The sequence below is a fragment of the Ursus arctos genome, unplaced genomic scaffold, assembly GCF_023065955.2.
Source record: "Ursus arctos isolate Adak ecotype North America unplaced genomic scaffold, UrsArc2.0 scaffold_29, whole genome shotgun sequence".
Classification (NCBI taxonomy): domain Eukaryota; kingdom Metazoa; phylum Chordata; class Mammalia; order Carnivora; family Ursidae; genus Ursus; species Ursus arctos.
The window spans coordinates 14,742,515-14,762,463 of NW_026622974.1; the positions used below are offsets into that span (position 1 = coordinate 14,742,515).

A 19,949-nucleotide genomic window follows, 5' to 3' on the forward strand; every position below is an offset into this window, starting at 1 on the left:
TGACTAGGTATCTGGATGGTTGTTGTTGCCAAAAACAGCTACAAGCTCTGAAGGATACACTATAGAACAGTGTGGCAGAAACTGCTATATGCCTCTCGGTATTTACTTTTCCCTTACTCATTAGTATAGTTCATTAGCTTGACACATTGATGGGAGGATTCATATACTCCTCCACATCTCTTACAGTTAGGCATGGCCAAGTGACAAAGTTCTGATAAATAACAAGTGAAATTTTATGTGAAGTCTCCTTAGGAGTGGTAGTAATCTCTTGTTTGTGCTTTCCTCCTTCCTGGCTCCTCAGAATACAGACAGGTGCCCAGGCTGGAGCAGACATCTTAGATTTGGGGGCAATTCTCTTAATACAGTGGAACAGTGAGATGGAGGTCCCTGATGACTGTGGAATGTTTGGAAGTTTCTATCTTGTTCATATCACTACTTGTGAATTCCCATTAAATATAGCAGAATCTAAGCTTAATGATGATAGGAGCAAAAGGGAATGCAGATTGACAAATGTGGAGACTTCTGCAATAGTCCAGTAAGAGGCAGTGGAATAATAATAAGTGGAGAGATTCAAGATCCATTTCAAAGAACAATCCAATATTTGTTGGTGGACTGAATGCAGAGTATATTGTAAAAGGAGCAGTCAAACATGCATCCATATTTTTAGCTGAAATGAAAAGAAGTGGAGTTACTATTTACTGATTCAGGGAAGATTACAAGTAGGGCAGAATTGTGTTTTGTTTTTGAAGTCTTAAAATAAGCAAGACTTTATTTTGGATATGTTAGTTTCAGGCTGCTATTATATTTCTAAATTGAAATATGGTAGGAGCATCTGATAAATAATTCCACAGTTCAAGGGAGAAGACTGGGCTGGAGATAAAATTATGGACTCATCAGAAATCACCAGGAAATATGTATAAATAAATGATCAAAGGATAAACTGAGAAGTATCGTGTATATAAATCCAAAAGATGAGGATGAATTAGCAAAGAAAAATCAGAAGGAAGAGCCAGTAAGGTGTCTTAGAGGCCAAAAGGCATGGGGTAGGGGGTTGTGTTCCAAAACTAGAGTGACCAACTGTAACAAATGCTGATAGATCCAATCAAATGTAAATCAAGAACTGACCATTGGAACTGACAACATGAATGACATGGACAAGGATGATTTTGTCAAGAGCTGTTTTTATTAAGTGGACTAGGTGGATGGAGGGTCCTTGGGTGGTTCATTGGAATGGATTCCAGAAAGAAGACAGGCATTAAAGACTCCTGGTAGAGACAACTCTTTTTAGAACCTTTGTTGTAAGGAAGAACAGAGGGATGAGGGAGTAACTTTTAATTTTTTTTCATTTTCTTTTATAGGGGAAATACTTCAATGTGTTTGTATGTTCACAGAAAAGATTCAGTAGAGAGAATCAGTAGAAAGAATGAAGCAGGAGAGAGAAGTATGTCTTGCCTCGAGTGGGTGCCAGAAGCTGGAAATCTAGTGTATATGTGGTGGAATTGGCCTTTCACAGGAGTAAAAATAGATCATCCAAAGGTTAGAGCAGGATTTTATTTTCAAGTTTTTATATTTGGTTGCTGGAATGTTCCGTTTTTTCAGTAAAATAAGAGACAAAGTCATTAGCCAAGAGTGGAAAGGTGGGGATATTTGAGATTCAGGGACAGAGGAGAAGACAGGAAATAGGAAGTACAGTGTGGAGTGAATTAAACAAGGGTAATGGCGAGTTGTTCTAGGTGTTGCTGGAAGTTAGTAATCATAAATGTAAACTGGGACCAGTCAGCATGGAGGTGAGTTTTTCTCCAGCTGTAGTCTCTCCTTGGGTGTAGGTGTAGAATAGATGGAGGATTATATTCACTCAGGATCAGGCTCTTGGCCAGGATAATACAATAGAGGGAAAAAGGGAGAGGGAGTTGAGAGTTTGTATAATGAATGACTATAGTGATGGACTGTGGAATCTAAGCCAGGGAGGAGAAAAGTCAGGGATGGGAAGGCAAAAAAAAGAAGGGAAAGGTGTTGGAATTGATGAATTGAAGGTCTGCGAGAGAGTCTTAGATGTCAGAGGTGTAGTGGGAACAAACAGAAGAATGAACATGGTGGTCGGAGTGTGTGAGGTTTGACACCAGTATTATGGAGGGAGCATCATTGAGGGTAATGGTAAAGTCCAAGGTATGACCATGAAAGTGGTTACTTGAAGTAAATTGAAGGCAAAAATTGTTGGAGACTAGATTAAAAACCTTAGTCACCAGCATGCATTAGAAAGATGATCTCTGTGGTTCCTCATTTACGGAGAATTAGAGAGCAAACCAGGTTCCAGAATCTTCAAGGAAGTAGAGAGGGTGACTAAGAAATCTGTAGATGGCAGATATGGCAGCAAAAAAGAGAGATGATAGGTAGCCAGAAAACTCATGTACTCCTCAAGCTGAACTGTCTGAGGTACATGAATACACTGGAACTGTGAGATAATCTTGTGTTTGATATAAGATCGATTCATTTTACCTGTTTTTATCAAGAGCTCACAATGTACTAGGCACCACAGAAGGAAAGGCAAATACGGATGGCACAGTTTCCAATATTAAGGGAATCATTCTAATAGGGGAGATAACCATGAAAATACATGGTAATACAGTGAAAATGCCTCCCAGCAATCTATGGAACAGTAACAGGATGTTGTGATCATGGTGAACTGTTAAAATGAAAGCCTGGATCATGTACAAGTCATCCCTGGATGCAGTTCAAATTTGGATTTACCTTACATTGATTTTCTCAAAAATATCTAGTGAGTGCTACATGAAAGTGTACAAAGTGTGGTAGAAGATACAATGATATATTAGATTCAAACTGTCTTTCTATTAAATTATTTTATGATGAGTCATGTCATACGTAAGGCTTCCCATGGTTAACTTTTTTTTTTCCAGATAACTCCATTTAGGCAGTCACGTGAGTTCTGTTCAGCAAGGGAAAAAATTGTCTTTTCATGTTATATCAAATTGTCTGAGTCATGTAAGCATTTGTTTAAAATTTAAAACCAGGGGGTTGCCTGGGTGGCACAGCGGTTAAGCGTCTGCCTTCGGCTCAGGGTGTGATCCCGGCGTTCTGGGATCGAGCCCCACATCAGGCTCCTCTGCTATGAGCCTGCTTCTTCCTCTCCCACTCCCCCTGCTTGTGTTCCCTCTCTTGCTGGCTGTCTCTATCTCTGTCAAATAAATAAATAAAATCTTAAAAAAAAAAAAATTTAAAGCCAGGGGCGCCTGGGTGGCATAGTCATTAAGCATCTGCCTTCGGCTCAGGGCGTGATCCCGGCGTTCTGGGATCGAGTCCCACATCAGGCTTCTCTGCTAGGGGCCTGCTTCTTCCTCTCCCACTCCCCCTGCTTGTGTTCCCTCTCTCGCTGGCTGTCTCTGTCAAATAAATAAATAAAATCTTTAAAAAAAAATTTATAAGCCAGAACTTCAGCTAAGAAAAATATCAGGTGAAAACAAAATTGGATACTGAAGACAGAATGCACTAAGTGCTATCTTTCTGAACAGATTCACAAGATTTTTACTGAGAACTTAACACAGTGGGATATCATTTTGTTTTGTTTTCTTTTGGGGGATTTTTTTGGATCAAATAATAGTATCTGTCAAAGTGATTAATAATGCCACCTGATGCTGATATTTACCTCTTAATAACTATCATACCATGCTGGTGAATAACCAATACCAACAAAGAACTTGCTCTCATCCTGCAATTACTCCTTACATTTTCTGCTGGAAGTCAATGTCACAGTTTATTTAAAAGAATTCAATAGTTATTGATTCTTTAATTTGTAATAATAACTTGCTTGAATAGTTTTTCAATTAAACATATAAGAATATATGTTAACATTCATTTCATCATTACATTGAAGATAATACCATCTATCTTATGAGGTATAGTGAAGAATAAATGATACGTGTGAAGTTATGAAAAATGCTCAGTAAATTTTAGCTAGCATTATTATTATCATTACCATCAAAATTATTATTATAACTCCACAACCATTTTATTTTGAAACATCCAGTTGCAAGTAAAGAGAACCCAACTAGTAGTAGGGCAAGAACACAATGAAGCTTAATTGAATTTGCAGAGATCAGAGTGACATAAGGGTGGGACTGGCATTGAGCCTCAGAAGACAATAGGATTAGGCCCAGGAGAGCCACCAAAATTCTCCTTTCATCTCTGTTGTTTATCCCTGCACATTTGCATCAGCATTTCATCTCAGCAAAATGGCTTTCCTGCTTTTCTCTGAAAAAGGAGTTTACATGTTACTACAACATGTGAACTCAGAGGCATTGCCAAAGTGTATGAGTTCACATGTTATAGTTCAAGTCACATGCTGGGACTTACTACCTAGCTCTCAAAGCCATAAATAGGAGAGAAAATGCAATCAGTCCAACTGGATTCACTAATCTCCTCCTGACTCTGTTAGGATCAAAGAGTTGGTATAATTTAAAAATGGCTGCCTTCTCATCCTCATGATGTTTCGGACAGGTTCTGGAGGATAGATAATTATTGTTTGCACTACAAAAAATATCTACCATGTTCTGCTCTTGATTTCTTAGCACATATATATCATTCTTTCCATATATCTAAAAGATATTCTATCCAAACTTCAACTGCTTGATACATAGCAACAGACACACTCAACTGCTCCATAACTGGAGGAAACCTGAAGTAAAGTCCGTTACTGCACCCAGAGCCATGTCACAGGGCATGTAGCAGGACTTTTTAAGAGGGAAACAACTCAGATTAATTTAAAACTAGAATGGAAATTTATTAAATCATTTAATTGGGAAGTGCAAAGGTATTTCCAGATTTGGGCTCAATTAGATTGCAAAGTTCAAACAAGGTTCTAATATGTGTATCTCTACCTACACTGCCTCCTTCTGTATGTTACCTCTACTTCAGAAGGACTTTATCCATGTGTCTAGGGGCGACAGGTCACTATTAGATTCATGATTTGTTGCCCTGGTTTTCTCTCCACTATTGAATATACAATACAGAGGAGGACTCATGATTGATCTCGTTTTGGTCATAGGGCCATCTGGATCAGTTGTTCTGTTTAAGAAAAATGGAGTTCTTTCTATGGCCAGGTCTGCATCATGTGTTTACTTCTGAAGCTGAGCGTATATATGGTGGATAGGGGGATGCTGTATGATTGATGCCCCAAAGGACCTCGTGACTGGGGAAAGAATGGATCCATGAAGCTAGAAGTATTGATGAAATACTTCCCAACCCTATATTCCAACCGTAGTTGCCCATCATTGGCATTATGACCAATTATTAAATGTCTTCACCTAACATGCTATGATAATTATAAATGTCACCAAATATATACTCAGTCCCTCTCCAAAGGGAAACAAATCAATATCACCTTTAGGTGGCACAGCCACTGATGTGTACTCCCCCTGGATAAGGCCCAGATTGGGTCTCGATGAAGTATTTAATTACCCTAACACTTACAATCCACAATGGGGGTGGATGGGGAAAAAAGATTACTATTATAAGCCTCCTATTTGTGAAAAAGGGGAGCAAAAATAATAGATAGCTGTCACTGAACCTTAACACAAATTATATTCCATAGGAAGGGATAGTAAGGAACCCCTCTTTGGCCATGGAGTGAATTATAGGTCTGGGATAAATTCTGATCTGCCTCAGTTTGCTTTCACTGCTGCAAGGATTGTGAGGGATAGTTTTCCTCAGTGGCCATGTCTGAAAGGAGCATATGGAAAGATTCCCTCAGTAGGACTGTAATTGCTTAATCCGCCCACTTTCTGTAGATATGGTTATAATGATCTGAGTGTTGAATTAACGGTTGAGCAATAAAATAGATCCTTGTTTTCCAGGCTTGAGGATTCTCTGAAAATTACATTTGCTGAAATGCCCACTCTTCCACTTGTTCATTTATTTCTGAAATTTCCACAGGATGATAATTAGCAGTAGAAATCCTGGATCAAGGGGTGTCTGGGTGGCTCAGTCAGTCAAGCATCTGCCTTCAGCTCAGGTCATGATCCCAGGATCCTGAGATGGAGTCCCTGCAATGGGCTTTCTGCTCAGAGGGGAGTCTGCTGCTCCCTCTCCTTCTGCTCCTCTCCCCTGCTTGTGCGTGCTCTCTCTCAAGTAAATAAACAAAATCTTTGAAAACAAAAATCTCAGATCAAGAGCACTGAATCTTCAACCCACAGGTTCTCTCCCAATAATTGTTACTATAATAAGTGCTGATCTCTCAAAGTCACTGGTACAGGACTTCCACCTGGCCACTAAGCTAATTGTAGGAAGGGTGAGCCTACCTGTGCCCTGTCCTGCTTCATCCCAGAAGACAGTGCTTTACATTACTAACCTCCTAGAGAGAGAGTATTAACTGTCAGTTTAGGTACAAACATTAGGAGATGTTTGGAAGATGAAGTCTATGACTTAAAAAACTCTGGGTACCAATCATGTTTTCTCACCTCTCTGCTTTCACTTGTTCTAATTTTGGGGGGGGGGGTGCAAATAATTTTTTTTTGTTTTTCAATTAACAAGGCACTGGCTTTCTGACTCTCAGCCATCTCAGATTCCTGTGTTGTGCTATATAAACAAATCTAAATGTTGTTCTCTTTCTGCTTGCAGATTTCTGACTTGGGAATCTAAGTTTGTTCTATTCTTGCCAGACCTCAGTGGAGGCTGCTAAAAATGACCAATATTTGCTAACATTGTCATATATTTGCTAGGTCCCCAAAGGTTCCACCTAAGGAAGGCAGGGGGTCTGAATTCTAGGGTACATCAAAGCCATATCAAACACTTCCTAATTTCTATGCAGAGACAGAGATCATTGCTGCTCACAATGACATGTGGCCTCAGACAATTTCCTATTTCGGGGTTTTGTTACTTGCAGTATTCCTTTTCAAGATACCACTTTATATATGAGGACTCTTTGAAGTGTTAGTGTCAAAACACAACTCGGATTAAATCTAAAACAGAACTAGGTTGATGGTTTTATATTGACTGTACCTAGGACTCAATCATCATGTAAAATCCATAAACAGGTTTATTTTCCTTCACAAATTGCCTTAATTTTCTCCTCCAGCATTCCTTCATGCAACTAAGAAAGAAGGAAGCCAGTCCTCCAGGCTCCTGCATTTCAGCTTAACAAACTCAGCAGAATTCTCTAATTGCATTGTGATATATTAATATAGTTTTAAAGTTTACAACATAAGCCTATATGTCACTTAGGGATATATACATATGTGAAGAAAACAAGTGTTAGGATAGACATCAGAATGATAAACACCAAATTGGGGAGTGTGATTACCTCTGCGAGATCACTGGGGAATGAGCTGTGGTGGGCTACTTTAGGACTTTAGCTATATTGGTTTACGTGAGTCCTTGTTATATTAGTCCTTATATATTTTAGTATGACCAAGATATTTTATAATTTAAAAAATAAAAAAAAGTTATTATTTTGATTTCCAAGACAATCTCTGATTGGACCTCTCTGGACGATCTGAGCAGACTGTCTCATTTTTTTTTTCCCCAGTAGAGTGTGGAAAGCTAGGTCATATGCTGACATGGTGGCTGTGGGTAGAATGAAGAGGTACTGTGGTTCTCAGACCATCAGATACAAAAGGAACAGGGAAAATATGGTTTTCCAAAAGAAGGGGTTATTGGTTAGACAAAGACAATTGAGGGACTTTTTAATGGGTTAATTTTCCCTAAATGAACCTCATTCCTTCTCTGGTTCATTTGAATCTGTCCAGGTATGGACTCTCACCACTTTAGATACTACCACCCAAAAGTGTAACATTAACCATGATCAACATACCTGATAAACAATGATGGTGGGGGTGGGGAACAAGATGAGTCTTCAATGAAGTAAATCTTAATCTTTTCCTTGTGCAGTGCCCTTCAGAGCCACCCCCAAGAGGAGCATGAGTAAGGCTCCTCTATGTTGTGTGTGGGTGTGTGTGTAAGCACACACACACATAGGTATGCAAACACCCCTTCCTGGTGGTGCTGGATGGGGATCTGAGGGTGACCCACGTGGGTAATACTCCCCACACTATTTGTGGGTCACTGTTCCTCAGAGTTTCATACTGCCCTGAAACTTCCTGGACTGTGTTTTGACTTCATTTTGGGGAACTCCATCTGTTTAAAAAACATTTCCACAAGACACTGTCTCTCAGGACACTCTCCAAACCCTATTTCACCGTAAAAGCTGCCTGCCTGTGATCATGTGCTGTCCTCAGTGTTCAGCCATCCCCATTATTTCCTGCTCATGGACCTCAGCCACAGACCATGGGTGGGTAACAGTGGGGTAAGGAGGAAGACTTTCTTACCAGGGCCCCATCTTGGTGCTTTTTCCTGACCATGTAGTGATTAGAATGAGCTTAACAATGAAATGCAGAGATCTTTATTATCAGAAACAAATGTTTGAAGACTGCTTTAAAGACATAGGAATGGGAGAGGGTGGTCAGGTTCGATATATATACACCCAATACTTAGATTGCGGAGTTTCTTAATCCATACCAGTACCTGGTAAATCTACCTACTGTAGTTCATGTGATTCGTGATTTTTTTTTTAATGTCTAAACCTCAAATATTTTAAATACATGACTGAGATGTTCTTTATATGCTTGTCACTGAATGCGGGACTGTAGCATATCCTGGACTAAAACTAAAAATTTCAAGGTGCAAACAACACACTCCCACTCCCACATATCAGGTTATTTGCTACTATTTCCCCTAATGTTCATCATTGGTGAATACTCAGACTAAGTCTCAAGAGCCAACAGATAAGAGCTCAATCAAATACTTCATCGTGGCATGGTATGGACTATCAATTTCATCCTCTGGGGTGCGAAAACCCTCCCTGTACCTGACCTTTTACTAACTTAGCCAGTTCCACATTCTCTAAAAGTCTATTATACTCAGCCTTTCACCTCATAATAAAATGAGTCATTAGTTAGAATTTTTAGATCACAAGCAACAGAAACCAGCTTGTATTTACAAATACAGGAATGGAAAATATATTACGAGGGTGGATACTTACTTCCCTGAGTCCCAGGGCAGGATTGCATTCAAGCCCACAACAGAATCTGGATTTAGGAAGTGGAAAACAATTAGGACGCAGTGTCATCTTTTGTCTCTACTTTGCACTGTAACTTTGTGTGTCCCCATCCTCTTTGCAAGCCAGTTTTGTTTTATTCGTCTACATGGCTAAATATGGTTACTCCACAGACTGATTGGGTAGCTCCAGACACATGCTCAAGTTGTCTCTAAATTCCAAGAGAAAATCTGGTTGGCTTAAGACAAATGCCTTGCCCTATTTCATAGGTTGTGCAAGATGAAAACTTAATTTTGGGGGCTTATTTTGAAACATCAGATGATCTCTTTAGAACATGACATCCTAGATGAAGCATCAGAATGGAATTCTCTCACATAGAGACTAAGTCTGTGTTTCTGTTCTAATTCATCCTAGAGCTCACCTTGGCTTTGATGTTTGCAGTACATGCGGAATGTCTGCAGTAATGATATCCATAGTAATATCGGACTTTTATATGATAATTGCAGGTTTTCTAAGCTATGCAACATCAATTTGAGGTCTGTCAGTATTATTATAATTATGCCAGATCTGGGGATATGGAGACACAGGAATTTAAGATGACACAGGAATTTAAGATGCCATGTAAAAAGTCATGACTCATCCAAGATTTGAATGAAAATCAAGTGGCTCTAAAACTTGGGCTCAGGAAATTTAGGTAATGGTATTGGATTTCAATCTCTGTTCCATCTGAATTTCTATTTTCTTCTTAACCATTTTTTCATTCCAGTTGCTCTAAAATCCCAACTGCTTTATGTTACATAATGGGTTTTTTAAAAATAAAGATCTGTATTCTTCATATAATAACAAATAGCAATGTAATCTGTCTATGACAATAGTATTTTGTTTTATTTTTTTAAAGATTTTATTTATTTATTTGAGAGAGAGAGAGGGAGAGAGAAACAGACTCCCTGCTGAGCAGGAAGCCCAATGCGGGGCGGGGTGGGGGGGGGCTCCATCACAGGACTGGGAGACCATGACCTGAGCCAAAGGCAGACACTTAACCGACTGAGCCACCCAAGCACCTGGACAATAGTATTTTATGTTTTGGTAAATCTTTTTCCTTTGGTTAAACATTTCTCCCTTAATTCCTTTTTCCTAACTAGCAATCACAATGATGGTGGGTTTTATTTTGCCTATGTTTGTAAGCAGAATTGGAGCCTTAGGGAACATCTGCTTAAATGAAGTTTAGTGTATTTAAATTAAATTCCAGTTTAATCTCCACTAGGGAAATATACTTTTGGTTTTCATATGGGGAGTGGTGAAAGCAGAAAAGGGCACTGTTCAAAAGTGTGTCTGCTTGTGTTTACATATGAATAGCTTCACTCTAGTGATTATAGCAATGATGAAGAGATGAATTTTGATATTGGAAGTTTGATATTGAAGAATTTGGAAGTCAAATCCTGGAAGCTCACAGTCTCTTCCATTTATCTTTTCGCCCCTATACCAATTTTCAATTCTCAGAAGGAAAGAGGAAATATGAGATACAGGAGTTGTTAAGAGATAAAAGGGAGAGTACGCCAGCATTATTTGGAAGAGTTAAAGCCAGGGCGTACTCAGTTATAATACTTCATGAATTCATTTACTTCATTCATCCCCTCATTCCTTCTTCATATATTTGTTGAGCCCCTACTATGCATTAGGGGCACAATGATGGACAGAAACAGATGGATGCTTATTCTCTGGGAACTAGCAGGAGTTTTCTGGGAATGAGGAGAGTTGGGCTTTGCATAAATAAACCTAAAATTATAATTTTGATGGTTTTTAGGAAGAAAAAGCATATGACATTTTATAAGCCTCAAACTCACCTGGTCTGAGAAGCTAGAAAGGCTTTCTTGAGGATGGAAGCATTGCATTTAACTCTGAAGGAAGAGTTCATAGTTTTTTTTTTAAATACACAAGGATGTTTAATGCAGCATTGTGAATAGTAGAAATATCATCAATATAGAATTCTAATGAGTAGGGGAAGGCCACATATATAATAGATATATTCACAAAAGGATATTATGCACCCATTAAAAATTAATTAGAGCTTTACTTTTTGACACAGAGGAATTTCCATGAAGTGATATTACATAAGAAAAGGGACATTTATAGGGGTGCCTGGGTGGCTCAGTCAGTTAAACATCTGCCTTTGGCTCAGGTCATGATCTCCAGGTCCTGGGATCCAACCCAGAGCTCCTGGGGGAAGGGGGCTCTCTGCTCAGTGGGGAGACTGTTTCAGCCTCTGCCTGCTGCTCCCCCTACTTGTACTCTCTCTCTGACAAATAATAAAATATTAAAAAAAAAAAAAGGACAGGGACATTTATTAAAACAAACAAACAGGAATAATTCTATAGATAGGTTCCTCAGAGGAAAAAGAGGGAAAGCAGGGTGAAGACAGCTTTCCAGGCAAAAGGAATAGCATTTGTAAATGCCCTGATGAAGAAGAGAATCTGCAGAAATAGATTAACTGAGAGGGGATTGGTAGGGCTAGATCTCAGAAAATGATGGGGGCGATGGGCCAGGGAGTGTGATGGGAAGAGGAGATGCCAGGTGAAGCAGAGAAGTAGACAGGCCAGACCATGCAGGAATCAGCCATGTGAAGGACTTTGCTGTTATCATTCAGTGAATGCTTTATACTTTTGAACTATTTATTCTTTCATTACTTAGCCATTGCATGCCATCACTGTGCTGGTCCTGCAGAGTATTGAGTGTATATTAGAATCTAAAGCACTATGCCTGGTACAAAGGGATTACTCAATAAATCCTAGTTTTCTACTTTGCTTACCCCTCCTTTCTGTTCTGCTTCTCCCATAAAAGGGTATAATGTGGCTCTCTAGTTCTAACCACTTAGACCCAATGCTCCTCTATGTTTTTGAACAAATGAGGTTACTAAGGTTAAAGTCCCCTTGTTACAGTAAAACAAAATGAAATTTCTTAATAAAATAGCCTATGCACATATTTTTAAAAAGCAATGTCATGCCTAATTATAAGTATATGCAATTTACAAAGAATGCTATTTGTTTGTGTATAAATATTCACATACACATAGACCAGAAAACATGGAGTTGTCAGATGCTTGACCTAAAGATGTTTAAAGAGGCTCATGAGTTTTATGGTAACTCTGATGTAGTTCTTCTAATGCCGTGATTTAAAAAATAAGGAATTGGGGTGCCCAGTTGGTTGAGTATCCAACTCTTGGTTTCTGCTTGGGTCATGATATCAGGGTTGTAAGATCAAGCCCCATGTTGGGCTCTGCACTAGGTGGGGTGTCTGCTTGAGATTCTCTCTCCCCCTCTCCCTCTGCCCCTCCCCTGCTCTCTCTTTCTCTAAAAGAAATAAATAAACCTTAAAAAATAAAGAATATTTCTTAAAAATGTCTAAATTTAAAAAAGTATGTTGTAATTAGATTCCTGGAATTTGGTATACATTTAAACTGTGCAAAAAAAATTCTTCTGTTGTGTGTAAAACAGGGAAGTTCTAGACTTAGGTAATTATTAATGGCCTTTCACCTTCATTATATCTGGCAGGACTGCTGTTATTTGTGCAAGACATGGGGTAGTTTTCCATTGTGAAGGACATATTATAGGACATATATCATTCTGGATCCTCACCCACTAAGTTCCTGTACAGACCTCAGTCATTATAGCGTTTTCCAAATGTCCTGGATGGGTTGGTAGCCACTGTACTGAGAACTACTGATCTGATTGGAAGATAAGACAAGACACTGGGAAGGTTAAATTATACCAGAGATTTCAACAACAGTCCAGGAGAGGGGATACAAAAACAAAAACAAAAAACACACAGATACAAACAATAATAGGGGTATTGATTGCCTCTGAGGACACTTAGAATGATCACTACTGATGTATTTCTACATAATTTATACAACATAGGATAGCAAAGGATGTCTGTGATTGTGTTAATCATGTTGGTGATAATGACTGCTACATATTGCCATGATAAAATACCTGGGAAGATGGCATTCATATTCATCCATAACAATGACAAAGAGCTCATGACTTTTCAGGAGAAGTAATTTAAAAGATATTTAAATTGGACAATTTTCATATCTCTTAGTGAATACTGGCAACAAAAGACTAATAATGAATATTTAAGACATTGAATAATTACAATAATCAGTACTTTATATCAAATATCTTCCATTAGCATCGATTCATGTTCTGTCCCTCCACTTAATTGCATGATTATGCATTTTACCAGTAAACAGTGGCAAAGGTTTAAAAATTATTTATGTGTGTTATGAAAAATGTAAACAACCTTATATTTTCATGTATTTGATCTGCTGAAAAGAAAGAGAAGAGGGAATGTGTTCATGAGAGGGTAGAATCTAATGAGTTTAGCTATTTAAAAAGAAAGGACCATGGTTTTCTCCTGTTTTGTCATTTTATTTCTCTACCTCATTCCCTGAAATAATATTAAAATTATCTAAACTTTTAGATACTTACAGATTAAAAAAACTATGCAGTACTACATAATAATTTTGAAAATGAAGGAATCACAAAGTATAATAATGTATTTTTCATTCCTTCTAAAGGAATTTCGTGATGGAAAATAAAACAATTATTAATCTATGTATCTATCTAATTTTATTTAATTATATTTATTTCCACACCGCTTCTTCACAAATACTCTAACATCTTTGTGGACTTTAAAAATTGTTTAAGTTGTTCCATCTTGACACACACATAAACACACACACACACACACACACACACACACACACATAGGCAAGTCAAGAATGCAGATAAACATGGATGATTCCTAGTTATATCTACTGTGCTTTATTCACCTTTCCATCCTCTGCCCAGTGCTTGGCACAATGGCTTTCCTACAGAAAACTCTCAGTAACTATGTGGTGAACCAGTGACACTTACATAATACTTTATGTAACAGTTTAAATGTGGCAGATATTTGAAATGATTATGAAGCTCATTTCAATAATTTTCATAGTAGTCTTAACATGAAATGTCTTAAGACTATTGAACATATGTGCTGATTTCAGCCAGTAGTAGGTTTTGCCAACACTATTAGTGATTTTGCTTCTTAACTTCCTTCAGCATACTTGGGAAAAATGTTTTAGAGAAACAGGTCTAGTTTTTTATTGTTACATGTGACATTCTTTCTGTATCAATGGCTTTATCTGCCTGGAAGCCATTGTCTTAAACTGCATTAAAATATGTATATTTTAAAGCTCTTTAAGGGTCACAAGCTTAGTCTACTAATAATGACTTCTGTCATTATTCAATTCAAGTTCCTACAGTTCTGTAAAGTTCCATCAGCATCCCTTAATGATTTAAGCAGTTAATCATTTCTTCCTCTTACCTTTTAAAGACCTGTGTGCTTTCTACTTCTAGTTCCTCGTACTGGCTTGTATTATTAGCTTCTTTTCCTTGTTCATGTGTCCTCTCTCTTTACCTGGCTTGTAGGTTCCTTAAGGGGTCAGATCAATTTTACATATTTTCCCATCCCACCAAGGACAGAAAGCCTTTAGCATAGCACCTTTAATGGATTCTCTCTCTCCACTTACATTTTCCTCTCTTTCATTTGCTTTTAATAATTAACACTGTAATAGATACCCTTCTTTGAGATTTCACTTGATTTATGTATGAATGAATGAATATCTTAACAAAATCAGACTTTCTGTGGGCCCATTTTAACTTGTTTAGCCTAAATATTCTTGCTATTTTTAAGTAAATGTATATTTATGAATGCAGTCCCAAATGTTCATAAGAAACAACCAGAATTTTTGCACATCATAAAAGCAAATGAGTAAATGAAGTGCCACACAGATAACATGAATGGAGTGAGTCAAATGTCAAAATGAAGACCAGGATTGCAAAATATTAAAATATTAAAAGGTTAGACATGGAAATTACAGGGACAGAAGAAAAAAGTTATATATATATATATATATTATATATATATAAAAGATAATTCTCCGTATACTGTTTAAGAAAAGAAACTATAAATCACAGACACCACAATCTGGGAAGCCTAACTTTGTTCTGTCTTGGAACTTGCTTTTATTTTCTGACATAGCCCTTTGCTCTGATTCAGTATCTAGAACATGTAAATTTCATCCTCCTAAGTGGACTCATCCGTCAAGACCTAACTGAAATCCCAATAGTTTAGCATTTTCCCCAAGTATTTTATTCAGAGCAAAATATCCATAAAAGTCATTTTTAAGGTCAATTCCATTTTATGATAATTTACATATCATGCCAAAAGCTTAAAATATGCGTATTATTACCCTAAGTTTCATTTTTCCCCTGCACTCGGCTGCATTTTTAGTTTGCTGCAAGTGGCTACATTTCGAAGACTATATGATTATACAATTATGAGAAACATTCTTAAAAAATTTATTGAGATGTAGACAAATTTTTAGAATACATTTTATTAATTGCTGTAATTAGTTTACGTTAAACCCAGATGACAAGGCCTCTATTCCCCTTTTACATTGCTACACAGTATCCCACCTAGAGTGACCTGCTTTGCACGCAGATATTCCTATTTTAAACAGTATCTTTTCATCTCAAGTCAGCAACCAGGGTCATCCAAAGTCGATACCAAATCTTTGGTGATGTTTAGAATTTCTCTTTCACATAAAAAGGTACAGGCACAAGCACAAGCAGTGTTTCTACCACCTCCCCACCTCCGCTCTTTCCCAAGCCTGGAAACACTCAGGCGGTTGGGTAGGGGTCTGCATTGCTGGCTGCCTATTGGAATGATCTCCTGCAGGCTCAATCCGCCCCACTCTCCCGAGGGTGGTACAACCTCCTCCCCCACGCCCCCGCCCTAACCCTGAGGCCCCTTCGCCCCCCGCCCCACGCATTCCAGAGCCCAGGAAGGACGTGGGTGGGACACAACCCAGCTCCTCCGAGGCCCACCCCCTTCCCAGGTGTGCGCCGTCGTCCTCCCGGATTTCTGCTCGCCCGACCCAGGTGTCCGGACTTGTAAGCGCCCCGCAGCCTCGAGGGCGGACGGGGAAGGAAGGCTTTATACTTTGCTGGTAGAGGGCTGGGTAGGGAGAGGGTTGGGTTTCGGAGTTCAGACAGGTTCCGAGGCGCTTTCTGGCTGCGCGGGGTTTGGTGTGACACCACTTCAGACTTGTTGCAACTCGTCCCCACACCCGCCCTCACTCGGCTCTGCACCGAGGCCCGGAGAGGCGCGGTCGGAGCCGGAGTCCGCTTCCCTCCGCCGACCTGACGCGCGGCAGGTAACTCCCCTCCCCTCCCTCGGCCTCGCCGCTTCCTGGGCGGCAAACATTCGGTGGCGGGCGCGGCGGCGCGCGGCTCGGGGGCGCTCCTGGCCGTAAGTGGGGCTTCGGGCTGCCCTCCCCGGGTCTCGGCGGGGGGAGAGTGGCGGGCGCGCAGGCGGGGAGCGGCGGGCTCCCGAGGCTGCACTCACCTTGGGCGGCCCGGCGTGGGGGGGTGGTGAGGGATGGGGGACACCCCTGGGGAGCCGGCGCGGGGTCGGCAGTTCGCCAGGGTGCAGAGGTCGGTTTCGTCTGTCTGGTCAACTTTCTTCATTGGCGTGTGGCTGAGAGCGCGTTGGGAAGTTTGAAAAGTTAGGTCTCCGGCGGGGTGGGTTCGGGTTCCCCCAGGAACAGGCGCCGCCTACCCTGGACGTGTGATGTGTTTTCTCTGTCCCCTAGGAGTACGTCGCGGGCCCCGGGGAGGGGGCGGTGGGAAGGGTCTGGGAAGAGCCTTGTGGCCTCGAGGAAGTAAAGGGGAGACGCGGTCGGGTGGGGCTGGTAGCAGAGGGGGGCGTACGGCAAAAAGGTGGGGAGTGTAGGCTGCAGAGGGGCGTGTGTGTTCTTTAGATCTTTAGTGGGGAGTGGAACTGGGAAAGGAAGACAAGTTATTCTTGACAAAAATTTCCTCTCTCGTTTGTATCCAATCGGCTTCTGTCTACAGAGTAGTTGAGACCTGTGCTTTCCAAACTCCGGTTTGCATGGGTCTGGGTCTGGTGTCCTTGGTTCGCTCCCTAGGTGATTCTGGTACAAACCAGATTTTGAGAACCACTGCTCTAAAGGGACAGAGTGCTTAGAGGAGATAGCCTCCGGAAAGGTACTTGGAGACTGTGGGCCTATTCTTTGTGACACGTTTGGAGAATTATTACCTCTAGAAGGTGCGTGAGGAGGCAGAGAATGTGCATGTTTTAGTTGTAGCATTCATGAGTATGGAAACAGACAATGGTGCTTTGTAGGGGGGAGGCTGTGGGAACAGGGGATAAGGTGGTGCTGAGTATGCATGCAGTGATGAGGTTCTAGGTTCTAGAGTTTCTGACCCAGAAGTGGAGAACTCAGAGAAGGCCAGAACACAATAAAAAGCCATGCTGCCGGTAGATAGACCCTGAAGGCCCGCAACTCCTTTCCAGATTATCACCTGCTACACATTTGGCCAGTTTACTGGTAGGCCCCTCCCCTCTTTCCCTTTCTCATTCCCAACCAGTGCAAGCGCCCCAGGGAAATCCATGACTGAGGTTGAATGAGTCCTGACAAGAAATAGGACAAGGGAGCAGTGATGAAAGGGCCTTTGCAGAGAAAGCCGGGTTTTGTTTGTTTGTTGGGTTGGTTTTTCAAAATAACTAAAGAATGAGAAGGGTGTGAAACAGGATGAAGTGGAGGTTGGGGATCGGTCTTTGTTTTGTTTGTTTCCGGGGATGGTGGCAGTTCCCAAGATGATGGCGGTCCCCACACCTTGCAGTTTCAAATTCCACCCCCTGGCTTTTGGGTTTAGGGCACACGTGGTTGTGTACATCTATGAAAGAGTGCAGGCTGCGCCCTGCAGAGCCAGCCTGAGGGGCTGGGTGGATCCTGCCTTTATAGCTGGCACATTCTAGACCACAGATGCTCAGAACTTATTGTGGGAAGCTTTACCAATTGAACAGTTGCTGAAACGGATTGCATAGATGGGGACAGACCACACCTCTGGTGCTGACTCAGTGATGTCTTTTGTGATTGCTCTCTGGAGATTATTACTTTAACTATAACTGACTAAACTCTTTTGGGATGGGTTAATTAATTTTGTAATTCTATTATATCTCCTCCTGCTACCATATCCCCTTATAGTTCATGGTGGAGGTTCATACATTGAGTATTTTCTTGGCAGTGACTTATCCTGCAGCAACTCACCTACGTGTTTTCTGTTCGATTACATTATACAGTAATGAGTTTCCAAGATGTAACATTATAGTTTAAATCTTGAGAATCTTGTGGGTGAAAGTGTGATCCCAGTAAAGCAGGCCTCTTCTATAACATCTGGTTGGAGGAGAGCGTTTGAAAAGGCCCCACTTAGCTTAATTTAACTAATTATTAGTAAAATTACAAGTTGTCCTTGTTTAGCTAGTTAGGTAAGTTTGCATATCTGTCCCACTGTAACTTGTAAAATGAGTGTTCCAAGGATGTTTCACAATTCAGCATCTGTTAAACACAATGTTACCTTAATTTTGAAACGTACTTTTGTTTATTTAATTATTTCTGATCCGGAAGTGGGATGTATTTTAGAGTTCTCTTGGCGAGTTTATCATTTGACATACAGTCTCCAAACCACCCCAAAAATAGTGTTCTGATGGTTATAGATTTTAAGATATTGTGAATTAAATTTTATACACATAGCACCCAAGCTCCACCAAAAAATTAAATCCACCAACACTTCTGTGAGAAAATGTACTGGAGCCTTCAGATGGAGCTTCCTTCTTACTGAGGCAGGCCGTTGGGCATTAGCATTGTTTTGTGGTGTCTATCAAAGCCCCCAAGGGTGGAGTAGGGTTTGGGGGGGTGTCGGTACTGCGGATCCTTGGAAACTGAGTACTGTGGGCTGCTGACACAGGAACTGAGGAAGTGATGGGCTCCCGTAGAAAGGGCTCATGTGGAGGTGAAATGGAGGGGGAGCAAGCTGGCTCCAGGGTTGGGAAGGAGGGTTTATTAAGGAGTCAGGAGGCCAATAAGTGTAGGAGGTAGGGGTGGGGGATCAAGAAGGCAAATGATGTTTTCAGCAGCTAGGATGCTGTGAGGAAGATGAGACTGGGTTGGAGAGATGATCCAGGCGTAAGGATTATTCACCCATTGGACACATCTGTGTGGGGAAGTGTTTGAATCATGTGATCATGGCTGATATGAGGAACCTTTTCCTCTGGGGACATCTTAATTACTGCTCAGTTTGTAATTTTGTTTTATTTTCATACTATCCTTAGGAGTGAGGCCAGATGTCCCCTAGAGGCACATGACTTTTATCTTTTGAGCTATGTATCAAGTAGTTTGTAGACTGCACCCATCTCTGGGGAAGGTAAGTTAGTGATGGTCAGCCTCTTGAGAACTGGCATAGGGTCAGGTGTAATCTCCATGATGCTGGCGGTGGCCGATTTTGAAGAGTTTATGCAGAACTGATGCAGTTTATGCAGTACTGATATCTAAAAGTTACATTTTTTTGCTCTTACACTCTATCCATCCCTTAAGCATGCATGTATTGACTATTTTGTGCAGAGCATTGTGTTTCACTCTGGGTAGGAAGGTAGCAAGATACTGTTCCTGGATCTCAGGAAGCTTACAGTTAGGGACCTAATAACAACATTTGTAAGTGCAAATAAAAATTAATGAATCTGGTCCACTTACTTAATATTTCCTTCATATTCTCTGGAAGTCCCAGCAGATATTGTAGATGCCCATTAAGTATTTGTGAAATTGAGCATTAGCAGACCTGACGTAGTCGTGATTTTGGACAAAGTACCTAAATTCTATTGGCCTCTCTGGTTTTTCAGTGGCGTGTCCCATCCTGCTCTGAAATTCTGTGTGATCACTTCTTACTGAGGGTGCTGTAAGATAATGCTAACTGCCATCTCC

The 19,949-nt window shown here is 40.5% G+C and overlaps 1 protein-coding gene and 1 long non-coding RNA gene across 3 annotated transcripts in view; one reads left to right on the top strand and one right to left on the bottom strand.

Annotated features, from left to right (window-relative positions):
• LOC130542009 (uncharacterized) overlaps nt 1–16,644 on the bottom strand; it is a 42,980-nt gene extending 26,336 nt beyond the window's left edge. Inside the window, exon 1 of the long non-coding RNA XR_008956222.1 lies at nt 16,514–16,644. This is a non-coding gene — a long non-coding RNA (uncharacterized LOC130542009). The remainder of the gene's footprint in view (nt 1–16,513) is intronic.
• The window catches only part of FAM83B (family with sequence similarity 83 member B), a 79,137-nt gene continuing 75,213 nt past the window's right edge, over nt 16,026–19,949 (top strand). The window contains exon 1 of one of the 2 annotated variants that reach the window (XM_026507203.4): nt 16,026–16,322. The gene's annotated coding sequence lies outside the window, so the exon portion shown is untranslated. The other variant, XM_057303978.1, reaches the window with a different exon arrangement.